Source organism: Mercurialis annua, linkage group LG7, assembly GCF_937616625.2.
Source record: "Mercurialis annua linkage group LG7, ddMerAnnu1.2, whole genome shotgun sequence".
Lineage (NCBI taxonomy): Eukaryota > Viridiplantae > Streptophyta > Magnoliopsida > Malpighiales > Euphorbiaceae > Mercurialis > Mercurialis annua.
Genome location: NC_065576.1, coordinates 43,867,429 through 43,872,065, shown reverse-complemented (window position 1 = coordinate 43,872,065; position 4,637 = coordinate 43,867,429).

Sequence of the window (4,637 nt, the reverse complement as noted above, 5' to 3'; positions counted from 1 at the left end):
CGGCCGTCCTAAGAAAGGCTTCGGCCGTCCTAAGAAAGGCTTCGGCCGTCCAAAGAAAGGCTTCGGCCGTCCTAAGAAAGGCCCCGGCCGTCCTAAGAAAGGCCCCGGCCGTCCTAAGAAAGGCCCCGGCCGTCCTAAGAAAGGCCCCGGCCGTCCTAAGAAAGGCCCCGGCCGTCCTAAGAAAGGCCCCGGCCGTCCTAAGAAAGGCCCCGGCCGTCCTAAGAAAGGCCCCGGCCGTCCTAAGAAAGGCTTCGGCCGTCCTAAGAAAGGCCTCGGCCGTCCTAAGAACCCTGTGGCCGCCCTACGACAGCACATCTAGAAAGCAGATTTTTTAACCATTTTCAGAACTATCTTTTTCAATTTTACTTGGGTGACCAAGCAATAAGTGAAAAACACACAAGATACTATATACCGAGATAAACTATTAAAAGGAGGAAACACTCTTTTTCCCCTTTTTTACAAAGCTACTTAGGAGAAGCAACACTTAGACAAAACATGATTTCAGAAAAATGATAGCTCGGTAAAAAGGAAACTCATATTAGAAAAACATCAAAACATGGGGAATACAAGAAAGTAAGAATGCTAAAAATACACATTCACAAAAACAATTGTACCGGGATATCAATCCCATTTCGGTTCCCAACTTAGGATAAAAACAAAACATTCTAAACTTGCAAAAAAAAAAAAAAAAACAAAACAACAAACTTTTACATATTATCCTCGGGAGTTACAATATAGTCTTCCTCGTCTTCTTCTGGGGGGAGAGTGGGAACCATGGCAATAAGCTCGGTCACCTCCAACTCAAACGGTGCCAAATCCACCCCTTCTCCACCAAGCCCTCGAGCGGCATCAGCTACCTTCTTCTCCGCAGCCCGGAGGATCTGACGAAGATCATCATACAACTTCTCTTCTTTCTGTACCAACTTAGCACGCCACTCTTCATCACGACTCGCCAGCTGGTTTTTCAGATTATTATCGTTCAGCTTTACCTGGTTCCGAAGATCCTGCAAATCTTTCTTCTGCTGATCAACAATAACGGAATTCCGTTTCGTCAGATCTGCCAGCTCGACTTCAAAATTCTTCTTTGCAGCATCTCGGTCGCGAGAGATGGTCGCCACCTCGGCAGTTAAGCTCTTCAATTCATCAGCCCGGGAAGTCAATTCCTTTTCCAGCTCTTCATCCCGGATAGCACGTTCCTTGGCCAAATCCCTTTCCAGTTCCAACTCTCTCTTCGCCTCTGCAAGACGGTCCTTCTCGATCTGCAGTTGGCCACAAACCGCCTCCCAATCGTCGTACAGCTTCCCATACGACTCAGACACCAGATTACCCATCTGAGCGGCCTAAAACAGAAAATAATAAATACAACAATAAACTCATAAAAAGGAAGGCAAAATTAAAAAAAAAAAAAAAAAGGGGGGGGGGGGAGTAGAGAAATACCTTCAAACCAAAAGAGGATATCATATCCCCATATTGTCTAGGAGAAGTCCGCTGGTACTGGGCCCGATCATCTGGAAAGGTAGTGACCCGAGCTACCTCACCAGCGACAGGAAGAGTATCCAAGGTCACCGGAAGCTGATTCTTCAAACAGCACAAGGTCATCCAGTCAAAAAATTTAGTAGGAGTGATGACCGGGAGTCCGGAGGAGCTCGAAGTCTCCCCACCAGCATCATTTCTCTTCCGTTTACCAGCTCGGTCAGTCACAACTGTTGTCAGGTCCAGATCGATCACTTCCAGCATCTCCCTGACCGGAGCCCGAAGCGGCTGATTAGCCTCATCAGAATGAGACACTTTGTCAGGCAAATTTCGCTGTTTCGGGGGAACAAAGTCCCGACCTTGCGAATCGTCGTTCGAAACGCGAACCGGGCTAAGCACTCCCACCTCTACCCGAGGCACCCCGCCAGCAACTGTTTCTTGGGGTAATAGTGGGGGAACGGGGGCGACCTCACCAGCCCCTCCAGCATCTGTTCCTTTGGCAGGAACAGGGTTAATCTTTTTCTTCCTCTGGGGTCTTTTCTTCAGCTTGGCTGGATCAATCTCCACTGCAAACACCGAAAAAACACCTCGGATTTAAAAAAAAAAAAAAAAAAACAACAAAAAACAAATAATAAAAAGAAAGGAAAGGAATCGTCTAAATGATACCATCAGCAACAATTGTCTTCTGGTCCTTAGCCCAGAATTTAAGAGGTAACTTGGGGAAGAGATGATTGGCGTGAGGTATACCCCTGGCTAAGTTAGCCTTATGTAGGACATCTATACTAGCGTACTCTAGGTCGCCCGGGGTAAAAAAGGATTTATCTAAAGCCTGGGGTTTATTAACCCACAGCTTACACGACTCGAAATTCTTCTGGTCTGATCTGGTAACTCGGAAAAAATCTTCACGCCAATGCTTTAACGAATCTTGCATTCCCAGCACCACCTTCTCAATAAAACCACTCCGAGAAGGATGAAACCGGAAGTGAGCGAAGTGCTGATTGTCCACTAAGGTCATACTGTACAAACACGCAAATAGCCGAACGCTCGGAACAATGCTGTGGGCCCTACACCGAACTAAGAAACAGGTAAAATGTCTAAGGGCATTAGGATGAAGCTGGGCGAGAGGGACTCTATACGTTTGGCTCAGCTGCTCGTACAGGGGATCTAAGGGGAAACGAATCCCGGACTGGAGATGTTCGGTAAAGAGGGTAATGGTATCCGAAGCCGTGGTTACATTAGCTAACTCGCCCTCCGGAACCAGAGAAAGGGTGTATGGCTCATTAATGTCGAAAAGACGCTTGACCTTAGCCAAATAAGCGTCGACGCAGCGAGAAGGAACCAGGGATTCTTCTTCGTCCTTTTTCGTTTTCTCGGCCGGAGCGCAGACCTTTTCCTTCCCTTTCCGAGACGTTCCGACCACATTTTCTGTTAGATTCTCCTCAGGCCCCAGTGGCACCACAGTAGGCTTAGATTTCTTGTTCCGAACTAAGACAACCGAGTCTTCAGGCTCGGCTGAGATATCGGCCTCGCCACCGCCCCGCCGAAGGCGTTTCAAAGGCCTATCTTCCTTCTCAAACGAGAAGTCTAAATCCGCCTCTTCCGACCCACTTCCGAATATGTCGGTATACCCCTGTCCTTCGTGTTCATCATGTTCGCTCGACATACCTAGAGAGATTAAAAGCCTAAAGTAAAGACGGATACCGAGATATCACAAACAGATCTTGGGAGGAAATTCTTAGCCTTAATAGATCAAAAATAAAAGAAAAGAAAAATAAACGTAAGCTTTTTCCTAAAAGATGAACACGAAGAACACGAAGAACACGAGGAACACCCAAAACCCAGTTTTCCCAGAAAATCACTAACCACAAACCCTCAAAAACCCATACTAAATTTCCCCCTAGGAATCCTAAACATCAAACACACCAAACATGCAACATCTAGAATAAATTCTCAATACGCCACAAACAGAAAAGAAAAAGCAAACTAGAACTACGATAAACAGAAAACGAAAAAGAGGAAGGAAGAAACTCACTTGTAAAAGCAGCAGCAAATCCACGAAGAGCAGCAGTCTTACAGAAACGATCACTGGCAACGAGGAGGCACGAGCACAAAAAGCAAATCAAACAAAGAGAGAGGATCAGATGAGCAAAGAAAATGGAAAATATTGTAGAAGTAAGGGTTGTGTTACTAAAGGACCAATGTAGGAAAGAAGACGAGGAGATAGGCAGTTAATGAAAAATTAAACACACACAAAAACGGAAAGTAACTGAAAAGGGAGGGAAACTGAAGAGTTTTATGTCAAAACATGAAATTTTCAAAAATAAAAGAAGACAAGTGGCAGCCATCCAAGCCAAAATCACGTCGGGATAAACGAGTTTTATACACGTCACCTACAGCTGTCACAACAAAACAAAACCTCGCCAGAGAAAAGGACAAGTGAAGCGACGTACCCCCTGACAATATGCACAGGAACACGTCACCGGACAAAAGAGTTCAAATCACGTCTCAAACGAATAATCAATCCGGCGGACCAAGTCACCAACCAAACATCACGCCTCACTCGGTTAAGCAAATATAGGAACCCAAGCGCCAAACAAACATTGAAACCGACCTGCTAGGAATAAAGGACGCGGCGAGACATAAAATATGACAGGATTACCTCGGAACAGTATACGAAACTTACGTCAAGGCGGATCAGAGTGCATCCTTTCCCCCGACCTGGCGGGATAACAAACTCTAAAAACAGAATCTGACACGCAGACAAGTCCATGCGCCGCATATCTTACTCGATAAACGAAACATTACGAGGACGTGCCACATCAGCTAACCGATTCTGTGGGGACCAAAAAGAGCAGGGATCTACTGCGGGACACACGTACTAGACAAAACTATATATACCACCTTATGACAAACCCTAAAAGGTATCTCTTTTTTCTCACTCTACACTCTTTTCTCTTCTTTTCTCTTCTTCTTTCTTCTTCTCCAAGTAAATACTGACTAGATCGTCGGAGCGAATTACCGGTGACCTCCACCGGTACTTCGTCTGACTTTCTGTGTTCTTGTTCTTTCAGGTTCATCTGACCGGTCCAGGCGTTGGTGATTTATCACGAAGAATTTGATGCGAGGTGAAGAAACTGATTTCCACAAGATAGAAAACGCTGGAC